This window comes from Macrotis lagotis, chromosome 4 (assembly GCF_037893015.1).
Source record: "Macrotis lagotis isolate mMagLag1 chromosome 4, bilby.v1.9.chrom.fasta, whole genome shotgun sequence".
Taxonomy (NCBI): Eukaryota; Metazoa; Chordata; class Mammalia; order Peramelemorphia; family Peramelidae; genus Macrotis; species Macrotis lagotis.
In genome coordinates, this window is record NC_133661.1 from 150759780 (window position 1) to 150784225 (window position 24446).

At 35.9% G+C, this 24446-nt stretch overlaps 1 protein-coding gene across 1 annotated transcript in view; it reads left to right on the forward strand.

The window, feature by feature from the left end:
* RAB8B (RAB8B, member RAS oncogene family) overlaps positions 1 to 24446 on the forward strand; it is a 101813-nt gene that overhangs the window by 46353 nt on the left and 31014 nt on the right. The gene's annotated exons all lie outside the window — the stretch shown is intronic.

Genomic DNA, 24446 nt, shown 5'->3' on the forward strand with positions numbered 1-24446 from the left:
GCAGGAAAGTAGATTCTTGGGTGAATTCCAAGCTCCCATGCACTTCGAAATATCTCGTTCCAGGCCCTTTGATCCCTTAAAGTTGATGCAGCCAGGTCCTGCGTGATCCTTACTGTGGCTTCTTGATATTTAAATTGTTTCTTTCTGGCTGCTTGCAGGATTTTGTCTTTTATTTGATAGTTCTGGAGTTTGGCCACAACATTCCTTGCTGTTTTCCTTTTAGGATCTTTTTCTGGTGGGGATGGATGTACTCTTTCAATAACGACTTTGCCCTCCGATTCCATGATGTTAGGGCAGTTTTCCATCACTAGATCCTGTAATATTAAGTCCAGGCTTTTTTTCTCTTCAGTGTTTTCAGGAAGTCCTATAATTTTCAGGTTTCCCCTCCCCGATCTATTCTCGAGGTCAGTGGTTTTGTTGATGAGGTATTTCACATTTGCTTCTATTTTTTCTATTTTTTGATTTTGTTTAACTGACTCTTGCTGTCTCCTGGAGTCATTAGTTTCTGTAGACTCCATTCTTTTTTGGGGGGAGGAGTTTTCTTCATTAACCTTTTCCAATTGGTCAATTCTACTTTTGAAAGAGTTTCTATTTGACCAATTGCGGTTTTGAGAGAATTAATTTCTTTTTGCATTTGCTCATTTGAGGATCTGAGAGAATTATTCTCATTTTGTAATTGTCCAATTGATGATCTGAGAGATTTATTCTCCTTTTATGTTTGTCCAATTGTACTTTCTAAGGTTTTGTTTTCTTGTTGCAAGGTATTAATTGTCTCCCCAAAATTTTCCAGTTGATTTTTAAACTCCTTCCTTATTTCTTCAAGGAAGTCTTTCTGTGCTGGAGACCAGATTGTATTCTCCTCAGATGTTCCAGGTCTCTCTGGGTTGGGATCTTTCCCTTCCAGGAATTTTTCTGTGGATCCACCTTTCTGCTGACCCTTCTTCATTATGCTAAGACCTTGAGTTGGGTGGGGCTGGTTCACCTGGGCTTGAGATCGCTAAAGGCTTTACTGAGTGCAGTTTCTCTGCTGGCCAGTAGGAGGTGCTGGTTGCCCTCTCTGGGGTGTATGTGACCTTGGTTGGAGGCCTTCTCCCTTTGCTTGAGGGAGGGAATTGGAGCTATTGAATTCTTTTGCCTTCAATCAATGGTGGCCTTTACCATGGCCTGAGGTGATTCCTCAGCAGGGCTGGTTCTTTTGTTCACACACCTGGGCCTGAGGCAGAAATAATTTGCATTTGTTTGGGAGGAGGCCTCAGTGCAATGGAGGTGTGGGCTCAGAGTTTCTCAGACCTGAGGAGCCCAGGGATGCAGCTCTCGTGCACCAGACCTCTTCCCACAGCCCCTTCCCCAAGCTCCAGGGGGCCAGCACCAACACCAGTGCTTCTGCTTCCCTGCTGACCCAAGCCCCCTTCGTCCAGCCCCACCGCTGATCCAGCAGGTCCGGCTCTTGGGCCCTCACACTCCCGGTTCCGATTCAGCTGTTGTTCTGGCTGATCTTCCCTGGGAGACTCACCTGCCGGTACTCAGCCAAGGCTGCTGCAGGAGACAAATCCTGAGGTAGATTTTCCTCTCCTGGCTTTTCTTTCTGGGTTTCCTGGTTCGGATTTCTTTTAAGAGGTTTGTTTCATGTGATAGATAGGGAAGAGATCAGGAGACTTTAGAACTGTGCCTGTCTTCTCTCTGCCATCTTGGCCGGAAGTCTTCCCCCCCTCCTTCTTACTCCAGATGTGTATACCCCATTGAGCATATATGCTGTTTCCTCTCCTAGCCATCTCTGATGAGAGCAAAGGTTCCTTCATTCCCCCTTGCCTCCCCCTTCCATATCATTGCAATAGCTCATTGTAATAAAAAAAATCTTATGTGAAATACCTTGGACTATTCCCCCTCTCCTTTTTCTTTCTCCCATTCCATTTCCCTTTTTTTCTATTGACTCCATTTTTACACCATATTTTATCTTCGAATTCAACTTTCTCCTGTGCTTCAACTATAAAAGCTCTCTCTACCTGCTCTATTAACTGAGAAGGTTCATATGAGTATTATCAGTGTCATTTTTCTATGCAGGAATACATGCAGTTCATCATCCTCATTAAGTCCCTCATATTTCCCCCCTCTCCTTCAATCTCCATGCTTCACCCGAGTTCTGTATCTGAAGATCAAACCTTCTGTTCAGCTCTGGCCATTCCAACAGGAACATTTGAAATTCCCCTGGTTCATTGAAAGTCCATCTTTTTCCCTGGAAGAGGACATTCAGCCTTGCTGGGTAGTTCATTCTTGGCTGCATTCTAAGCTCTTTTGCCTTCCGATATATTGTATTACAAGCCCTACGAGCTTCCAATGTAGTTACTGCTAAGTCCTGTGTGATCCTGACTGCAGCCCCACGATATTTGAACTGTGTCCTTCTGGCTGCTTGTAATATTTTCTCTTTGACTTGGGAGTTCTGGAACTTGGCTATAATATTCCTAGGGGTTGGTTTTTGGGGCTCTTTCTCGGGGGGGATTGGTGGATTCTCTCCATTTCTATTTTGCCCTCTGCTTCTAGAATATCAGGGCAATTTTCCTGTAGTAATTCTTTGAAAATGATGTTAAGGCTCTTTTCCTGATCATGTCTTTCAGGTATTCCAATAATTATTAAATTATCTTTCCTAAGTCTGTTTTCCCTATCAGTTGTTTTTTCAAGGAGACATTTCACATTTTCTTCTAATTTTTCATTTTTTTTTTGTTTTGAAGTATTGATTCCTGATTTCTGGTAAATTCATCAATCTCCTTGAATTCTATTCTTTGTCTGAAGGATTTGTTCTCCTCAGAGTTTTCTTATCTCTTTTTTCCATCTGGCCAATTTTGCTTTTTAAAGCATTCTTCTCCTCAATAACTTTTTGAATTGTTTTATCCATTTGTCCTAAGCTCGTTTTTAGCATGCTATTTTCTTCAGCATTTTTTTGGATTTCCTTGACTAAGCTGCTGACTTCATTTTCATGTTTTTCCTGCATCTCTCTCCTTTCTTTTCCCAGTTTTTCTTCCAACTCCATCATTTGATTTTCAATGTCTTTTTTGAGGTCTGTCTTAGCCTGAGCCCAATTTCTGTTTTCCTTGGAGTCTATAGATGCAGGAGCTTGTGCTTCCTCATCTTCAGACTCAGTATTTTGATCCTTCTTGGGCTCATTTGCAAAATATTTCTCAATAGTCTTCCTTTTGTTTCTCTGCTTGCTCATTTTCCCAGCCTGGGCCTGGTTTGGGGGTTGCTTCCTGAGCTTTTGGGACACTCCCACAAGGGTCTCAGTGTGTGAGGCTCTGTCCTCCCTCCTGGTCTGTGAATGACCATAAGCGCCCCCCTCTGCCACGGGGCTGAGGTTGGGGGGGCTGCTGTTCTATGGGGGGGCCTAGACTGTGATCAGGATCTGAATGTGGTCAGAGCCCCAGAGTCCTGTTCTAGAGGCAGAGGACAGAGCTCAGCAGTCTCTCTTCATTCCCCTTCCTCAGCTCAATGGGCTCATGCCCTGGGGGCTCCTGCTTACCAGCTCCACCTGCTTCTGTTTCCTGCTCTGGGCTGCAGAAAGACCATGCTGCTCTCTGTGTGCCCCGAGGGCTGGGCTCCATGTGCTAGCTCTGGCAGAGGTCCCCCGCTGTTCCCCCACTTTGTGCCTGGTGCTCCTCGGGGTGCAGCTCAGGAGACTCCCCCGCTGCTGTGAGCTGAGGCTCCCAGCACCCTGGAGCTGCCTCCGGGAGGCTGAAGTTCTTTGGCTCTGGTGGACCACCCCTCTGGCAGGCCGCCCCTCCAACCCTGGGGAGCAGAGCCTTTCTGCTCTTTTCCAGGTTACCTTGAGTAGGAGAACTGCCTCACTGGGTCCCTTTGTGGGTTCTGTCTCTGTAAAGTTTAGTTTAGAGTCCTTTGTGGGTTCTGTCTCTGTAAAGTTTAGTTTAGAGTCCTTAGCTGATGAGTTTTATCAGAGCGCCTAAGACTTGATCCCTTCTTGTCGCCATCTTGGCTCCGCCCCAGTTTTCTTACTTTCTTGTATTCTTGTACAAGTACATATGTAGTCTAAACGAAAGTGGGCTCTAACTTAGAATGTGGCAAAAGAGTAATTACTAGATCTTTTTTTGTTTGAAAGCTTTTTTTATTTTAACTTCTGGAAACCTTCAGTAGAGCTTTTTGTTAAATGCTTACATTCAGGTCCATGTACAATTCTGAAGCTGCCTTTCCTTAAATTTAGTTTATACCTTCTATAATTCAGTGAATAATCAAAGAAGAATTCTCACCAGATAAGTATCATGATCTATCTTCTTTTTAGTTTTAAATAATTGGTTTGGGAGCGTGAAACACCCTCTCACCCTCTCACTTTTTTTTTTAAGATTTTATTTATTTTGTGTTTTACAATTTTGCCCCTAATCTTACTCCCTCCCCCTTCCCCCCTACAGAAGGCAATTTGCCAGTCTTTACATTGATCCAAATTGAATGTGATAAGAGAGAAATCATATCTTTAAGGAAGAAACATCAAGTATAAGAGATAGCAAGATCAGACAAGAAGATACCAGTTTTTTTTTTCTAAATTAAAGGTAATAGTCTTTGGTCTTTGTTCAAACTCCACAGTTGTTTCTCTGGATACAGATGGTATTCTCCATTGCAGACAGCCTCAAATTGTTCCTGATTGTTGCACTGATGGAATGAGCAAGTCCATCAAGGTTAATTATCACCCCCATGTTGCTGTTAGGGTGTACAGTGTTTTTCTGGTTCTGCTCATCTCACTCGGCATCAGTTCATGCAAATCCCTCCAGGTTTCCCAGAATTCCCATCCCTCCTGGTTTCTAATAGAACAATAGTGTTCCATGGCGCATATATGTATGTATGTATATGTACCACAGTTTGCTAAGCCATTCCCCAATTGAAGGACATTTACTTGATTTCCAATTATTTGCCATCACAAACAGGGCTGCCATGAATGTTTTTGTACAAGTGATGTTTTCACTCTTTTCATCATCTCTTCAGGGTATAGACCTAGTAGTGGTATTGCTGGATCAAATGGTATGCACACTTTTGTTGCCCTTTGGGCGTAGTTCAAATTTCTCTCCAGAGAGTTTCACACAATTTTTAAACTAAGGATCTCAGGTGAGTCAGCTCTGAAAATTTTCAGTAGCAGATATGTTACTAAATCAAGGTTTTATTCCTATACTTTTTATTTGTTTTTATTTTTTAATTGCTATTTTATTTTTCCAGTTACATGTTATGAAAGTTTTTCAAATTCATCCACATGCATATTTGTTACATTTCCCCCTTCCACATCCCTTTCCTCAGCAGCAGTGTAGTGAACATTGTACATGTACATTTGTATTTAACATATTTACTTACATATTAGTAATTTTTTTTGTATGAGGATTCAGGATTAAGGGAAAAGGAAAAAAATGGGATAAGAAGGAAAAAATAAGAGAAAATTTTAAAAAGTGAATGTAGTGTTCATTCAGATTCTGTAGTTTGTTGGATTTTTTTTTCCTTTTTGCTTTGTTTTGTTTTTCTTTGTCTGGATGTGGATAGCATTGTGCATAAGAGGTCTCCCAGGGGGTTGTCCTAGCTCTCTGAGTTGCTAAGAAGAGCAGCATTCATTAAAGTTGATCAACTCACAATGTTGTTGTTAATGTGTACAATATTCTCTTGGTTCTACTCCCTCCAGTCAGCATCAGTTCCTCTAATTCTTTCCATTCTTCTCTGAAGTTGGACCACTCATGGTTTCTTTTTTTTTTATTTTATTTTTTTTAGGTTTTTGCTAGGCAATGGGATTAAATGGCTTGCCCAAGGCCACACAGCTAGGTAATTATTAAGTGTCTGAGGTCAGATTTGAACTCAGGTACTCCTGACTCCAGGGCTGGTGCTCTATCCATTGTGCCACCTAGCCACCCCCATATGGTAAGTTTTATTATTCTCTGGGCATAGTTCCATATTGCTCTCCAGAATGGGTGGATTAATTCACAACTCCACCAACAGTGCATTAATGTCCCAATCCTCCCACAACCTAACCTCTCCAGCATTGATTTGTTTTCCTTTTTTGTCATTTTAGCTAATCTGATAGGTATGAAGTTACTCCTATACTTTAAAAAAATACTTATTTTTTTTTTGCCAATTGCATGTAGAAACAATTCTTAATTATTTTTTAAAAATTTGTATTCCAAAACCTCTCTTCTCTTTTCCTCTTTTTATTCCTCTTGAGGCAATAAGCAATTTGAAATAGTTATACATATGTAATTATACAAAACATTTTCAAAATAATCATTTTATGAAAGAAAATATAGACAAAAAAGAAAAAAGTGAAAAATAATTTGCTTTGATATACATTCAGCTTCCATCTGTTTTTTTCTCTGGTGGATAACATGTTTTATCATGAGTCCCTTTGGAACTGTTTTGGATCATTATATTGCCAAGAATAGCTAAGTTATTTACAATTGATTATCATTCGAAATTATTGTTACTGTATAAAATGTTCTCCTAGTTGTGCTCACTTCAGTCTGTATCAATTCATGTAGGTCTTTACAGATTTTTTTGAAAACATCCAACTATTCATTTCTTATAGCACAAAAGTATTCTTTTTTTTTAAGTTTTTGCAAGGCAATGGGGTTAAGTGATTTGCCTAAGGTTGCACAGCTAGGTAATAATTAAGTGTCTGAGGACAGATTTGAACTCGGGTCCTCCTGATTCCAGGGCCGGTGCTCCAACCACTGTGCCACCTAGCTGCCTCAGCACAACAGTATTCAACCACAATCATATAACACAACTTATCCAGCCATTCCCCAATAAATAAACATCTCCTCATTTACCAATTCTTTTCCATGAAAAAGAGCCACTATTTATATTTTTGTACAATAAGTCCTTTTCCCTTTTTAAAAAATTCTCTTTGGGATATAAACCTATTGGTGATATTGTTTGATCAATGCATGCTTTTATAACCTACTGAGTCCCTTTCCTGGTCTCTTATGTGGAGTCCTACTTCTGGACTCCTTCAGTCTCCCCAGGTGAGTGTTGGAGGGGCAGGAGACAAGGACTACAAAGGAGACAAGTACTCCATCAAGATCTTCAAGTGCTCCAAGGTCTCTGTTTATTCACCAAAACACCAGTGCCTAAATACCTTTCCAGTCTCTAATCCACTCCCACTCCCTTGGCACTTAGCAAGACAAGACTCTGATGTTCAAAGATACTAGGTGAAGATAATTTATAATGTTCCTACACACAACAGTTCCTAACAATAACCCTTTGGACATAATTCTGTATTGTTTTTTAGTGTAGATGGATGAGTTTACAGCCAACAGTGCATTACAATTTTTCCCCACACCCCCTTCAACATTTGTCATTTCCTTTTTTGACACTCTCAAAGGTATAAGGTGTTACCTCAGAATGTTTTAATTTGCATTTCCCTAATCAAATAGTGATTTTGAGCCTTTTTTAAATAACATTTTAGATAGCTTAGATTTCTTTTTGAAAACTACCTGTTAATATCCCTTGACTATTTTATTAATTGGGAATAACTTGTATTCTTATAAATTTGACTCACTTCTATCCATACTTGAAAAATAAGGCCTTTATCAAAGATACTTCACTGTAAAAATTGTTTCCTGGCTTTTTGCTTTCCTTCTAATTTTGGCTGTATGGGTTTGTTTGTACAAAAACTTTTTAATTTAATATAATCACAATTATCAATTTTTTATCTCATGATGTTCCTTCTCACTTAGTGGTCAAAATTTCTTCCCTTGTCCATACATTTCACATTTATGTCTAAATCATGAACCTATTTTGATCTTATTTTTGGTATATGTATTGGTCTATTGGTAAACCTAGTTTCTGCCAAACTGTTTTTCAGTTTTCTGAGCAGTTTTTATCAAATAGTGAGTTTTTGTTCTCAAAGCTTGGATCTTTGGGTTTATCAGACACTATTGCTAGGTAATCTGTTCCACCAATCCACCTCTCTATTTTTTAACCAGTGCCATATTGTTTTATTGATTATTATTTATAATGAAGTTTGAGATCTGGTACTATTAAGTCACCTTCCTTCAATTTTTTTTTCATTAATTCCCTTGAATTCTTGATCTTTTGTTGTGTTTTTTGTTGGACTTTGTTGGTAATATGTATAGAAATGCTGATCATTTCTATGGGTTAATTTTCTGTCTTGCAACTTGGCTAAAGTTGTTAGTTATTTCAAGTAATTTTAAAATTAATTTTTTAGGATTCTCTAAGTTTACCACCATATCATCTGCAAAGAATAATAATTTTGTTTTCTCACTGTCTATTCTAATTTTTTAAATTTCTTTTTTAAGGATTATTTAGTTTCCAATCAATTTTCAGTCTATTTTTCCATGAGCCTTTATTGAATATAATTTTTATTACATTATGATATAGAAGTGATACATTTAATATTTCTGCTTTTCTACATTTGTTTGTAAATTTTTATGCCCTAACATAGTTAATTTTTGTGTAGATGCCATGTACTGAGAAAAAAAATCTATTCCTTTCCAGAGGTCTATCAAATCTTAATTTTTCTAAAATTCTATTCACCTCTTTAATTTCTTTCCCTTTTTTTGGTTAGATTTATCTAGTTCTGAGACAGAATAATTTTAATATAGTTTTACTGTTTCCTCCTGAACCTCATTTAACTTCTTTAAAAATTGAGATGTTATACCATTTGGTACATAGATGTTTAGTAAAGATAAAATTTCATTTTCTATTATACCTTTTTAGCAAGGTGTAGTTTCCTTCCTTATCTTTTGATTAGAACTATTTTTTTCTTTTGATTTGTCTTTATTTTGTTTTTTATTCAACTGAAGCTTAATAAATTCTGCTCCAGTCACTTACTTTTGCTCTGTGTGTACCTCTCTTCAACATATTAGATGATTCTGGTTTTTAATCCACTGTGCTATCCCACTTTAATATTCTGGATGAATTCATCCCATTCACATTCAGTTATAAATACTAACTGTAATTTTTCCATCATATTTTCCTGTGTCTCTCAATCTCTCTCTCTCTCTCTCATTTTTTACCCTGTCCTTTCTCACAAGTGCTACCATCTCACCCAATCTACCTTCTATTGCCCCCCCCCCCCCCCGCTCCCCCCATACATACGCACTTATATCCCTCTTTCCTCCTGTTTCTCTAGGGGGTAAGAGATTTCTATATCCACCTGAGTGTGTATGTTATTACCTCTTTGAGCCAATTCTGATGAGAGTAAGGTTCAAGCTTTTCCTACCATTACCTCCCTCCATATTTTTCCCCTCTTTTATGAGATAATTTTATCCTATTCTACCTCTTTCCCCCACTTCTCCCAGTATATTCCTATTTTCTCTTCTTTTAATTTTGTTTTTTTGATGTCATCCTATCACAGTCAACTCTGAGGCCTCTTTATTCCCCTTCTTATTGCCCCAATAGTGATAAAGTTACAAGTATATTAAATTAGAAGCATCATCTTTCCATATAAGAATATAAACAGTATAACCTTATTGAATCCCTTATATTTTCTCTTTCCTGTTTATCTCTTTTTTTTTAGGGTTTTTTTTTCCAAGGCAAATGGGGTTAAGCGACTTTATTAAGTGTCTGAGACCGGATTTGACCCAGGTACTCCTGACTCCAGGGCTAGTGCTTTATCCACTGCGCCACCTAGCCGCCCCCTGTTTATCTCTTTTATACTTATTTTGAGTCTTGCATTTGAAAGTCATATTTTCTGTTCAACTCTGGTCTTTTTATATGGGATGCCTAAAAGTCCTCTTATTTCATTAAATATCAATTTTTTTCCCCCCCCGAAGGCTAAACTCACTTTTTTGGGTAAATGATTCTTGGTTGTAATCTTAACTCTTTTGCCCTCTGGGAAATCACATTCCCATCCCTCCAATCCTTTAATGTAAAAGCTGCTAAATATTTTATAATCCTGATTGTGATTCCATGCTATTTGAATTGTTTCTTTCAGACTGTTTGCATTATTTTCTCCTTGACTGGAATTTGGCTATAATATTCCTGGGAGTTTTCATTTTGGTATCTTATTTCAGGAAGCAATTTATGGATTCTTTCCATTTCTATTTCACTCTAATTCTAGATTAAGGGCAGTTTTTCTTTGTAATTTCTTGAAATGTAATATCTAGGCTTATTTTTTGATCATTTTGTTCAAGTAGTCTAATAATTCTTAGATTATCTCTCCTGAATCTGTTTTCCAAGTCAGTTATTTTTTCCAATGAGATATTTCACATTTTCTTCTATTTCTTCTTTCTTTTGATTTTGTTTTACTATTTCTTGATGACTCATTTATTTGATATTTAATTATAAGGAATTATTTTTTCTGGGAGCTTTTTGTACCCCCCCTTTCCCATTTAGCCAGTTCTACTTTTTTAAGGAGGTCAGGGAATTTTTGTATATCTTTTTCCACTTTTTGTGTTTCCTTTATCAAACTGTTGATTCTTTTTTCATGATTATTTTCATCATTCTCATTTCTTTTCCCAATTTTTCTTCTACCTTTCTTATTTGGTTTTTAAAATCTTTTTGGAGTTCTTTCAGGAGTTCTTATTTTAGAGTTCAGTTGTGTTCTTGGAGTGGAGAGGCCAATGGCATAAACTTCAGATTTTTGATGCTATTGTTTTAGAGTTCATTTTGTGGATTCTTTTTTTGGATTCTTTCAAATAGTATGTTCTAAGAAATTTGGTCATTGCTCTCCTGGTCTGTGGTCTGTCTGTGAGTGAATACAAGCACTCTTCTCCACTGGTCCTGTGGCCAGGATACCTGCTCCGCTGTGGCTGCATGCCTTTGTTTACTGGTTCTCCTCTTCACCTGGGAACCATGAACTGAATCTGTGACTTGCAACAGAGTTCTTCACCCAGTGCCAGCATAGTGTTTCCAGTATTGTTCTGGCCTGTGGGATGCGTAGAGAGCTCCAGGAGTTCCTGACAGTGATGCAGTTGTCTCTTTGACTTGCACCAGCTTCCTGGGGCAGAACTTGATGCTGACTTTCATTGAATCTGTGGCCTTGCTCCACTGGCCCCTTGCACTATGGATCAGGGAGCTTGGGGACTTGTTGCTGGTTTCTACCAGGATGGGGGTGGGGTGGGGTGGCTGCTGGCTTGTGCTGGGCAGGGGACCTTGCTGCTGCTGCTGATTGGTTTGGACCACATACACTGGACCTTTCCTGATGACCTTCTAAGTTGTCTGGGGCCAGAAAATTATTTCATTTCATCCTTTTCTTGGTTTTGCCATTCTAGAATTTGTTTTGAGGGGTTATTTTAAAGTTGTTTGGAGGGGAATTTGGGAAAGTTCAAGTGAGTTCCTATTTTACCACCTTCACTTTGCTCTCCATTAATCATATAATTTTTCTTAGACTTATCTCTTAAAATTAGTTTGTGTGGAGCAAGTTAGTTTCTTATTTTTGTTAATTTCCCTTAATATTAAATTTTGGTTTTGTTTGTTTTGCTTTCTGGCATAACACTTCTGGTCTGAGTTTCTTCATTCTCACTCTATTACTTGTATTGGATGGCTAAGTACTTCCCCCCCCTTTGTGGATCTAGGAGACAACTTGAAGAGGGTGAGAGTTTTCTTCTTTTTTCTTTTTTTAAGCACCAACTTCTTTCTCCCAACAAAAAAAACAAACAAACAAAACAGGAAAAACTTCAAAACCTATCCAAACTTAGCATTATACTCTTTAAATGACTATTAAATAAGAGGAAATTGCTTACTGTTCTTTTCACCCATTTCAGGAGAAGCTTTGGAATTTAAAAAAAATTCTAAAACTGTGACCTTTGTTTGATTTCTTGAATATTCTCTTTGCAGTGATCTGTCATTTGGAGACTTCTTTTCAAACTAAACTACATTTGTAAGGAAAAATCCATTTTTTTTTTCTCTAAAAATATTTGATTTTTTAGTGTAGCAGGTTATCTTTTAGGGATCTAAGGTTTATTAGTTTGATTATGTGTTTTTATTAAGATGAAGAGAGTCATGAGTCTACTAGCTGCTTCTTGTTGGATGGCCTGCCTTTAATTTTATTTTGAGCCAGAAAAGCTATCTAGTAGCTTTAATAATAAATGAATTTCTGGCTCCCCCCGTCAAAAGTCATCACAAACCAAGTAGTTTAGTTACAGAAATCAAGATTCCATCCTTAAGAAACATCTCATTTGTTTCAAAGAGAAAAATGTCTTATTTGTATCCTAGATTTCAACTCTAACCAGTAGATCAACTCTAACCACATAAATAATAATCGTCAAACATATAAATATTCAGTATTTTTCAGAACTGAATACTGAGTATAATGACTTGTCATTTGCTTTAGTTTATGTTTGGAAGACTAAGATCATTTTGACATTTAAACATTTGCTACATGCCAGACCACTGTTCAAGACTGGAAGAGATAGGTTTATTCACGGGTTCTTAACCTGGGGAGCATTGTACTTGTTTTATCATAATCTTTTTTTTTTAAATTTATTTAAGGCAGTGGGGTTAAGTGACTTGCCCAGAGTCACATAGCTAGGCAATAAGACCAGGTTTGAACTCAGGTCCTCCTGACTCCAGGGCAGATGTCCTATCCACTGCACTACCTTAGCTGCCCCAGCATGTACCTTTTTTAAAAAAATATATTTTGTTAATATAATTAGTTGTCTTTTAAAGTTTCTATGTCTTATTTTATGCTTTTTAAAAGCATTACTCTGAGAAAGAAACTCATTTCAGTCCTAAAATTCATACATTGCAAGTACCCTATCCCCTTTTTTTCTCTTCTAATTGAATGACTCCTCCCAGAATCTCCATTTTAGGAAGGCTATACTCAATTAGACATTGAGTGTTCAAACTTTTAGATCTTCTGGACCTCATCATTGAAGAAAAATTTGTCAAGGATTGTATATGGAATTTAATATTTACTTATGACTACAATGTAATCCATAATTAACAATGAGTATAATAATCATAAATGTAATAATGTAAACAAAGAATAAAATATAGTAAAGTATAATAATAAAATAATGAATATAATAAAATGTTTACTTGTTAATAAAAATAAGAATATGCCATTTTTAATGTGAACACAGCCTGGTTTTAAATTTTTTTTTATTTATTTAAGGCAATAGGGTTAAGTGACTTGCCCAAGGTCACACAGCTAGGCAATCATTAAGTGTCTGAGGTCTGATTTGAACTCAGGTCCTCCTGACTCCAGGGCCAGTACTTTATCCACTGTGCCACCTAGCTGTCACTGAGCCTGTTTTTTTTTGATACCAGTGCATCTATATCTGGTTTGATAGATGTAGCAATGCAAAGAATACTTTCAAATATTTTTCTATTTTTTACTTTTTGTTTGCTTTATATAGGCAAAAATTTGCTCACAAATATACATACTCCCAAAAGAGACATCATGAATAGGGCATGTTTGTAAAATATCAGATGTTTTCCATTAGGCAGGTATGACTTATAAAAGTCCTATAAAGACACTTAAATAAAATTTTCTTTAAGTTGAATATCTGATTGCAACTCTACATTCTATTTGCAAGTTTGCAGGCAGTATATTGATGTCAACTGAGAATGGAGTAGCAAATATACTGAAAATCAGTTGGTGTTTTCTAAAATCTTGAAATCTTTTCTCAAATTTCCTGTGACAAAATAAGAAATTAATTCTGAATATAATAAAGTTGTCTGTTGGAATTACATTGTAATAATGTTTTAAAAATAAAGATCCTAATTCCTATATGCATATCTTTTGTCCATGAGACCATACAGTGCTAGATACCTAAAAAAGTTGAACTGTGTCAGCTAAGGGTTAAGGACAGTGCACATTGGTGCATGTCCCGCATGTGCTCACCTGTTCCTTCTTTTTCTGGTTACAGACCATGGGCCACATGAGTAGGCTTTGAGGGATGTGGATTGCATATACATGCTCTAGACCTTCTCTGCCCTCAGTGATATGGTATCATTTAGCTAACACTTCTCCATCCAAAGATGCCAAATATTTCTTTAATTTTCAAATCTAATGGTCTCTTTTTGTCCTCATCATTCATGAACTTTCTGCAGCATTTAAGATTTGGTCAGCCTTTCTTCCTAATCACTGCTTTCTCTTGGTTCTTTTTCTACTATCTGCTCCTCATTTCTGATGAAAAGATCTTATGGATTTTCATTCATGTCCCTCAAAATAACAGTGGGGTGTCCCTCAAGACTCTACTCTGGGCTGGCTTCTCTTTTCTTTCTATGCTGCCTCCTTTATTGATCTCAACTGTCCTAGTTCAAGTCTGTCATTTCTAGCAGGAATTCTTGTGGTAGCTTTCTAAATGGATTCTTTTGTTAAGTTTCTGTTCACTCCTATCCATTCTCCTGAATAGCTGCCAGCAGGGGTTTTCTAAAGCCTAGGACTGATCTTTTTCTACTTAGTAAATTCCAGGGGCTCCCCATCATCTCAAGTAGGAAATATTTGTTTAGCATTTTAATAGAAGGCATTCCCCATTAGTTCGTGAGCTTCTCCAAGGCAGGAATTTAGCTTTCTTTGTATTGCCAGTGTATGGTGCTTAGTATATTTTGACTAATTTACTGACATTTAAAGCTCTGCACAAACTAACCCCTACCCACCTTTCCAGTCTCACACTTTACTCATCCTCCTACACTCTGTGATACAGTCATATTTCTTTACTTGCTTTTCCTCCCATACAATGTCCTATCCTACAGGATGTCCCTATCCTAGACCAGTCTCTCTCCTTACTTCTGTCTCTTAGAATCCTTCAGAATTCTACTTACAGGCCACTCTGCAGGAGCCTTTTTCCCAGCCCCCCCCAAATGCTAATTCTTAAATGTGGGCTTCCTTATTAATAGATAAATTTCTCAAGAGCAAGAAGTGTTTATGCCTCCCTTTGTATCCTCAGTGCTTATATGAAATGCAGAAAGAATTTAATAAGAGGATATTCTCTTATGATGTTATTGCATAATAGGTTGGATAAGTAGAGTGGGAGAGTATAGCTAATCATGATAGTACATAAACTCTTTCAGGTTACTATGACTATTTACCAGAGTTTGCAATCTGTGGATTAGGGAATAGAGTCAACAGATCCACAGTCAGAGTCAGTTCATGGGCTATAATGCTCTGTTCTGACTCAGAGCTTGAAAATGTTGCTGGTGCTGTGCCCAACTTCTGATTTGGAAGGCCTGGCCAACTAGCATGTCAACATATTACCACTTCAGATCATTAGGGCATCCTGCCCCGAAATTTACAGTTGAGTGGAAAATTGTAAATTGATAGTGAGAGAGTCTGTGATTTTTGCCCCTGATGGAAGATAATGAGCCATTTTTGAAGCCCAGGCACAGACATATACATGTACTAGATTATACTATGTCAGACTTAATAAATTAGATAAAAAGAAAATATATTTAACATAAGTGAATATAATGACTATTTTTCTATTTATTTCACAGGTCTGTTGTCTGTTCTTTAGAAATTCTACTTTGCAGCAGAATTTTGTCATCTTCCAAAATCTCAACTTTCTTCTATGTTCAAGTTCTAAACTAATGCATCTGATATCATGGAATATCAAAGACATCTCTGCCCTATACTACTCTCCAGGGAAACTAGGTCAATTCCAGATCTAATCCAGAGATTTAATTTTGGTTGGACCGAGGGAAACCTCATAGATTAAGAACCAAAACATAGAGAGGACCTATTCAATTTTTGGACATTTTTAATTGTTAGGAAGCTCTTGACATCAGTCCTTACTGCCTCTATCTTAGCTTCTACCACCTGTCTTGGTTCTACCCCCTAGAGTCAAATGGAATGCCTCTAAGTCATTAAGAGGGATCCTACTAAAAATAGGATCAAAACTGGAGGGGACCTTAGAGGCCATTTATTCTACCTCCTACATTATACAGTTGAGGAAACTACATCACAGAAAGGTTAAATGATTTGCTCTGGGTTCCACAGTTTGTAAATCTATGAGACAATATTTGAACTCATGTCATCTAGACTCTTAAGTCTGATGCTCTGTCTCCTACACCATGCTGCCTCCATTATATCCTTTCATATAACACTTGACTTGCCTTCTTTAGGTTAAACATACTTGTTCTTTTATCATCTCCTGATAACGTGACCTTGTATCATTGTGTTGCTCTCCTGGATTTTCTTTAACATAAAACTTTTTAATGGAGTTCAAAACTGAATACAGGATTCCCAATATGGTCTGACCTAAAGGGTAAAGAATTACTCCTAGGAGTTAACACATCTCTTCATGCACGTCCTATTAGGGTATTTTTTGGCCACCACATCACATTGCTGACATGCATTGAGCTTGTAGTCCCCTTAAAACTCCCCTAATCTTTTTCAGACAAACTTCTACCTAATGATGCCTTCTCTGTGCCTTCTCCATTGTGAAAGTGATTTCACTAAAATGTGAGACTTTTCATTTTTGTCTAGTGGAGTTCCTAACCTTAGATTCAATATCACAATCCTTAACATTAATTTATTAATCTCCTCCATAGTGTGATATTCTAATAACATGGATTAAGAATTAATTTAAAATTTTCCAAGATTGAAAGTTTAGAAGGATATATGGCAGACATGGAGAAAGGTGTTTTGGTATTTGTTCCTGTGTATGTTTTTTAATATGGCAACTTACTTTCAAAGAGCTAAATCAGACCTTCTAAACAGAACAGTGAAAAATGACCATATTTGTTATTTGTGACAGACATAAACTACTTGTTTACCCTGTTAGGAGAGATAATTATTTGCTTTCATGTTGATATGGCAGAATTACTGCTTGGAGTTTTGTATAATAGAAAATCATTTAGAAATCATTCCCCAATATATTACTTATTACAAAGTGAAACCTAGAATGTTATCTTTAAATCCTTTCATTAGTCAACTTGATTTTCTTCAAGCATCCCCCTTTGGGCAGTTAAACTAAGATATAGTAACAACCTCCACTTAGTTTCTCCACTTTGAGCAATTTATACCAGTTTTATTCTGACCCTTAAAAAAATTACATTCTAAAATGAAAACTAAACTAAAATGAAAACAGAAAGGGTTCCATTTTCTGTTCTATAATCTATATGTGGGAAACCTGTGTTTTAAAGACTAACAGTTGTGGCTAGGTGACTCAGTGGATAGAGCACTGGCTCTAGAGTCAAGAGGACCTGAGTTCAAATTGGGCTTCAGACACTTAATAATTGCCTACCTGTGTGACCTTGGGCAAGTCTCTTAACCCCATTACCTCAAATAAATACAATTAAAAAAACTCACTTAGATGTCTGCCCTGAGTACTGCAGAAGTCTTTTGATTACCAAAATTTGGACTGACTATTCCAGATGCTTTTCTGATACACTGAGCTTATACTATTTTCCTTGATAGTTGTGTTTTATTTTTCGGGTTTGTTTTTTTGCCAGTTCCTGATGTTCATTATACTGTTTACCTCAGCAAACTCTATCCTGCTGAATAGGTGCTATTCAGGGTGAAAAATAACTAGTCATCACCATATTTCTTAACTTCTTTTCATCACTGATAGATCCACTTCCTGACAGAATGACTATCTTCCTTACCTAAAAATTGTGACAACACATTGTAGAAATCTTGCCCCAGGCTTGATTGTCAGTACATTGTTAAAATTATCTTGTCCAATACAATAATCCCATGAATGGATAGTTTTGTTTTTCTTTGTGTTTTTAACCTGCAGTTGAAATTAGGATATTACTGTCAGTTCATTGAAATTCTGATTACGTAGAGATCTATGTAAATAAGTATATTTAAGCATAAAACATTAAAACATGACAGATTTTTCAAAAACCCATGTGTTTGTGTATATTTGTGTTTGATATTTCCCTTAGAATGAGCTCAGGCAATTCCTCCTTACCATACCCAAGAAGTAGGTTTATTTTAATCCCTCAATGACATGGTTATAATAAGGAATCCTGAGAAGAGGGTCTTTTCTTACAGAATGAGGAAGAAACAGAAAATCTGCAAAGCAAAATCATTCAGGGCCTTTGTGAGTTTGAGAGGATATCCAGCAGTTATCAACAGAGTTGCTTTTTAAATTCTGTATTCAGTTTAGAAAGGAGAACTCAGTTACCCATTTCCTCTTATAATAATTATATTAGTTGTAAATGATTAATAAATTATAGTATAAATTAATTACAGAAATCCTTATTTTTAAGCTTCTTCTTTCTCACATATTTTAACTGAAATTGTACTTTTATCCCCTTTGTCTTTTGAGTGACTTTCTTAAAGTCTCTGCTAAAAATTCCCCTTTCTTCATATCTTTCAAGAAGAATTTCCCACTCTTTCATATTATTAATGTCTTTCCTCTAAGCTTGTCTCCACTTTGTCTTGTGTATAGTCTGTACATAATTGTTTGCATGCTGTCTCCATTTGACTTCTTTCAGGGCAGGACCTTTTGCCTTTCTTTATATCTCTGGTACTTTAGCCCTTTGCTTTATTATTATTATTATTATTATTATTATTATTATTATTATTATTATTATTAGGTTGTTGTTCAGTTGCTTCTGACTCTTTGTGACTCTTTTTTTGGGGGGGGGTTCATTTTACAGATAAGGAATTGAGACAGATCCTTGCAAAGTATTATAAATTATCAGGTCCGAGGATAAACAACCCCCCTAACTGAGGAGGTTTTGTTTGTCCTGAAGTTCTTTTGTAAGTTAGTGGTTTGGTACTCAAAACTCATCTTCTGTTAGGTATAGAGTATTACACAATAACCTGTTTAAATGATAATAGACATTAATAATAATTACAAAAATACTACATTTAATCACTGTGTATAACATTCTATCTATAATGGAATATACATTCCAAATCCCACTTTTAGGCATCCAGGTACATTGGCTGTGTTTCTGTATCTGTCCTTTATCTACATGAGAAAAAGTCATCTCTGTATTTGGATGAAAGATGGCACCTCTCTGGGTCAGTAATGAGGGGACAAGAAATTGGTTCATATATAGGCATCATTCACAAATATTGGGGACTCTCGATACTTGATTTTTTTAAAAGTCAGATACTATGCTTTTTAAAAAAATGTTTCTTTTTTGCCCAAAAGGCTCAAAGTGTTAAAATATTATCAGTGATCCTAGTACTAATGCCCAGTTGTTTGGAAATAGCAACATGTTTTGAAATATAATGGGTAAAAGGAAGTAAGTGTATGAGAATTTTTCTTAACTAAGATTTTAGAGAGAGAGCTGAAAGAAACAGGCTAGGTGCAGGGGATAGAGCACCAGTCCTGGAGTCAGGAGTACCTGAGTTCAAATCTACCCTCAGACACTTAACAATTACCTAGCTATGTGGCCTTGGGCAAGCTAGTTAACCCCATTTGCCTTACAAAAATCTTAAAAAAAAAAAAGAAGAAACAGGCTACAAAACTTCTTTTATAATTGCTGATGATATTTCAGTGTTTTAATAAACAAGGAAAACCTTGAAGGATCCTCCTTTTTTATTTTTTGAATCCTCCTTTGTTGACATTTAATTTCACAAAAAGCAGACTTTATTTTTTTTCTTCCCACTAGAAATAATTAACTTCTACATCATGCTTGCAACTAAATGAAAAGTGTTTGTCAGTGCAATATTGGCTGATTTTATAGGATGCCTTTGTTATAGGTTCCTGTGAATATGGTTTGGCCTGGTATTATATGGATGTCAGTAAAGAACATAAAGACCCCTAAAGAATATTTTGGTACTGCATTTATTTTTTATATTTTATATAGTTATTATGTGTGTTCAAGAGAATATATAGTTTTACATTAGCTATAAAAATGAGGGAAAATAGCTGATGAAACTTTTTACCATTTGGCCCAGTCTTTTGGTTCAGTGACATAATCTATCAGTGATAGCTAATAACTAATGTTTCAGACTGAAGTAAAGACTTCTCCTTTGCATGTTTTCAGTTGTGTAATATTACTTGTCTGTTTCACAATATACAAGTATATTGTACATACACTTCTATAAATATAAAATATAGTTTCTATGATCTTATATTCTTTTTTCTCCAAGGGATGAAAAAACATTGATTTTAAGAATTTTGGGGGACATATTGCTCTCTTTCTGTATATATCTAATTGACTTGTATAAGTTTGTTAGACTATACATGCATTTTAGGGTATGAATTATACATTTTGAAATCTTGTTTTATGGAGTATTTTATTTATGTTAGAATAAGAGGTTTTAGAATAGTAGGGCTTTGAATTTCAAAATGAGTTAATATAAGTAAAATGCTTTATCAATATTAAATTAGTACTATACAAAAGTTAATATTATTATTATTATTATTAATAGTGGTAATAGAAAGAGAAGAGAGAAGAATGAAAGGAAAGCAGAAAGGAAAGAGGAAGGGAAGATGAAAAGAGTTGTTTTTATTGCCTAATTGGAAAATATCTTTCATTTCTCTCATCCTTTCACTTGCCTATGTTCCATCTGTTTGTTTTAATCTTGTTAGTCAGCATTAGATTGTTATAATTACCCATCTGTTATACTAGCCATGGTAGCTGCATGATTTTGCAGCAGTTTAGTGACAATGATACTGGTTTGCATCGAAGCTAACAAAATCCTTAACGTTGTGAGTTGCACATCTGGCACTGCTTTCATTTTGGATTGGGTGGTAGAATGATTTCATTTTTTTCCCCACTCCAGTCATTAGTTTATGCATTCTTAAAAGAATGTTCCTTTTCTTAATAACTGAATCATACTGACTAGGCAAAGCAGATTACTTGATTTTTTATCTTTTGGAAGGGTATAAATACTTACAGGGTTAGGAACTTTGGAACTCTTCCTGGAAAACAATGAGGCAGGTAATAATGATTTCAGATTAAATTATTTTATCAGATTTTGTGGAATATTTTTGCAATTTAAAATTTTTTTTGCTGATTTCAGGATTAATGGAAAGTATGACACATATTTAATACTTGAGTCCAAAGGATTAGCTTCAGTATATTTTGGAGGAAATGTCATTGATGTGTTATTTTTTCCAGTGATAATTTCAGTGATTTACCAATGGGGCTTTCTTATAATAAAGGATGATTAAAAACAGTGATTTTTTTACTTCATCTTTTAGTTTTGAAGGGATCCAGCTTAGAGGAGAGTCATATCTGGTCCTTATGCAAGAAGTTTAGAAGATTAATAGACTCAAGTACTCTTCTAGTTTTTAAGGTATATTGTCTAAGAAACAATGAATTAAGAAAAGGAATAGCAAACTTCATTGTTCTTGTTTTGGGATTACTTTGTTATAGCTTATCATGAATTTTTGATAAGGAAAAATACTGAAATCTTAGGAACATTTAAATTCTTTTTTCTGTAAGAAATTTTTGTTGTTTTTTTTTTGCAAGGCAATGGGGTTAAGTGACTCTAGATATTTCAGCATTCTTATCAGATTTTTCACAATATGGTTGTGTTTTATTTTCTATTCATGTTTTTCCCTTTGACATTTTAATGCTTTTAGTGTTTTAGAGTTCCTTTATCTGAAATTGAACATGTGTCTATGTTTTTATTATTAGTTGTAATATAATTTGTTTTTTTGTCAGAAAATTTGAGAGATAAGTATATAAATTATCTTTTAATCTATGAGTTGCACAGTAGATAGATCACTGATCCTGGAGACAGGAGGACCTGAGTTCCAATTCAGCCTCAGACACTTGATGCTTACTAACAGTGTAACCTTGGGCAAGGCACTTAACAGCATTTTCTCACAAAAACAAAAGAAAAAAGAAAAAATGCCTTGAATTGCTAATTAACTTCAGTGTTTTAGCCTTTAGCTTTAATATTGTTGTAATTCAAAATAAAAATGAGGATATCTTTCACATTTATAATTCATATATTAATTTTTGCCTCTTGCTAGCATGCTTTGAGTTTGCTATTGTAGTTAGCTCATCCTTAATATCTAGGATTGCATTTAACTGAGTATGAAGTAGAAAACCACTATTAAAATAAACAGATTTGTAACCTGTTCCACAGGAAGTGGTGTTCTATAGCACTATTATAGATTTGTATTGTAAATGTAGTTCAGCTTTCCATTTCCTATTCACAGAATAGATTATCTAAAGTTTTCTAATTCATTTTATTTTCTTTAGTTTTCTGATTATGTTTTTGGCATTCAGTATTTTCTTTCAAGTTCAAAATGTTTGCTTTATACTTGTTTATATTCAGCCTTTTTCTTGTTTTTTTTTAGGGTTTTTTTTTTTTTTGCAAGGCAATGGGGTTAAGTGGCTTGCCCAAGGCCACACAGCTAGGTAATTATTAAGTGTCTGAGGGCTGGTGCTCTAGCCACTGTACCACCTAGCTGCCCCAACACCCCTTTTTCTTTACATTCATTTGGAAATGATTAATCTGTTTTTGTTTACTCCAAGTTAATACTAAAATATATTCTAAAAATTCTACTAAATTTTCTTTTTTTAGGAGTTCTAATAGAATCCTGGGAATTCCAAGTGATTTTTCCTCAGAAAAATGTTAGTGATTCAATAAATAAGATGAAAACAAACTATTGTGAACTAATAGACTGTATTTTCACAAAGAAATGGCTCCATTAATAAAATCTTTTCTGTTAAGGGAAAAATGAAAATTTCAGTCCATGATACATCTCTTCCATCTCATATCATACTTGTTTTAAATAAAGAATTTCAGGTAATTAAAATATTTTGAAATTCTCCTATAAGTATAAGGTAAAATGTATCTTGGTAAAATTATTAAAATGTGATCTATAACCTAAAGATTATCAAAGGCTGCTGTGAATTTTCACCATCTCTAAAACATCTTTTGTAAGGAAGTGTAATATTTTAGCCCTTCAAAGTATATTTTGGTAATGACTGGTTTTTCAGCTTTCTGTTTTTCTTGGGAGCTCTGAAATCTAAACAGACAATTGGAATAGTATTAATAATAATACTAAAAAGTAATTTTGCAGTAGTTTTGGTTCATAAAAAATGTTAATTGCATTCACTTTTACACTTAAGAGATCGAAAAAGGATCTTAGAGGTGATCTAATCCAGATGTCAAGCTGACCAATAAAATCCATGTGGCCAGAATCAGATTAAAATGTAATTGTGAAATGTCTAATAAAATGAGTACAAGTACAGTACAGTTTCTGAGTCTGGAGCCCTCCTTTTCCTGGGATTTAGTCCTTGCTTTACCACTAGTTAGTCCACTTTGTTGGATCTTTGAGGCATATTCAGATCTTATCACTTACTTTCTCCCTTCTCTCTCTTTTCTTTCTTGGTATCTTGTCTGCTCTCTTGCACTCAGTTATCAACTTTATGCAGAAATCTACTTAGAGCATCTCATTTACCATATCTAATGTTCTTTTCTCAATCCTTATTCTTCTTGACCTCTTTCCAGTCTTTGAATCACCCTCTCCTTTTTTTACTGGCTTTTCTCTAGGTTTTCAAAATATTGCTCTCTACAGGTTCTACTATCTGTCAGACCCTTCCTTTGCTGAATCTTCATCTGGGTCAACTCACTAACTAGAGAGGTTCCCCCAGTGTTCTGACTGGACTCTGTTATCTCTTAAGATTTTCCTTAGTGATACCTTTTGTTGTCTTGGATCCATTATCTCTATGTAGAGGATTCTCAGATTTGTTTATGCACTTCTAACCTTTCTCTTGACCTTCAAACTTTCATTTCTAATGAGATGTCTTAGTGGACATCTCAAACTGCATGTCTTGGAAATATTTTAAATTCAACATGTTTAAAATTTATCTTTCTTTTTTCCCAAGCCCTCTCCCTCTTCCTAACTTTCTTGTTAACTTTCCCACAATCCTCCCAATCACTCAGGTTTGCAACCTTGACATCAACTTCAATTCTTTACTTTCTGCTTCCCTCCCTCTCCCCAGTACCCCCCCACTTGCATGTTCGTCTATTGTCAAGTTCTTCATAACATCTCTTTAATATTCAGCCTTCTCTCTTCCAACCCTGCCATCACCCCGGTTCTGGTCCTCATCACTTCACCATTAATACTATTCTATCAGCCTGCTGGCTGGTTTCTCTGCCTCAGTTCTCTCCCCCTTCTAACCCATCCTCCTCTCATCTGTCAAATTGATCTCCCTAAAGGACTAGTCTGACCATGTCCCCACCCCAACCCCCATCTAATAAATTCTAAATGGCTCCCTTTTACCTCTAGGATCAAATATTAAATCCTCTAGTTTTTAAAGCCCTTTATAACCTGGCCTCTTTTTTCTTTCCACTTTTCTTACACCTTCCTTCTTTCCATGTACTTATCTCTCAACTCCATACATCTTTACTGACTATCCCCCAGGCCTATAATTCTCTCCCTCTTCATCTTTGTCTCCTGGCTTCCCTCAAGTTCCAACTAAAATCCCATTTTCTATAAAAAGTCTTTTCTGATCTTAATGATAGGCCTTCCTTGGGATTATGTCTAATTTATCCTGCATGTATCTTATTTACACAGGATGTTTGCATGCTATCTCTCCCCCATTAGACTGTGTGCTCCTGGAGAGCAGAGGTCTTGCTTAACAACTATCTGTTTTGATTCTCACATCACCCCCTCAGAAGT